Source organism: Octopus bimaculoides, chromosome 10, assembly GCF_001194135.2.
Source record: "Octopus bimaculoides isolate UCB-OBI-ISO-001 chromosome 10, ASM119413v2, whole genome shotgun sequence".
In the NCBI taxonomy this organism is placed as follows: Eukaryota; Metazoa; Mollusca; class Cephalopoda; order Octopoda; family Octopodidae; genus Octopus; species Octopus bimaculoides.
The window spans coordinates 58,476,896-58,477,271 of NC_068990.1; positions in this window are offsets into that span (position 1 = coordinate 58,476,896).

The window sequence follows — 376 nt, forward strand, 5'->3', positions numbered from 1 at the left end:
TGTGTGTGTGTGTGTGTGTGTGTGTGTGTGTATACATGTGTATATATATACATATATATATATGTATACATATATATATATAGATATATACATACATACATATATACATACATACATATATATATACATATATATATACATACATATATATACATCTATACATATATATATATACATACATGTCTATATATACATACATGTCTATATATACATACATATATAGGGCTATTTTTTGCTGGAAATTGATACAATTGTATTGAAATATTTATATATACGCATGTATATATGCGTATATAAATCTGCTCATATATATGTATGTCCATATAGATGTATATATATAGATGTATATATATAAATATATATATATATATATATA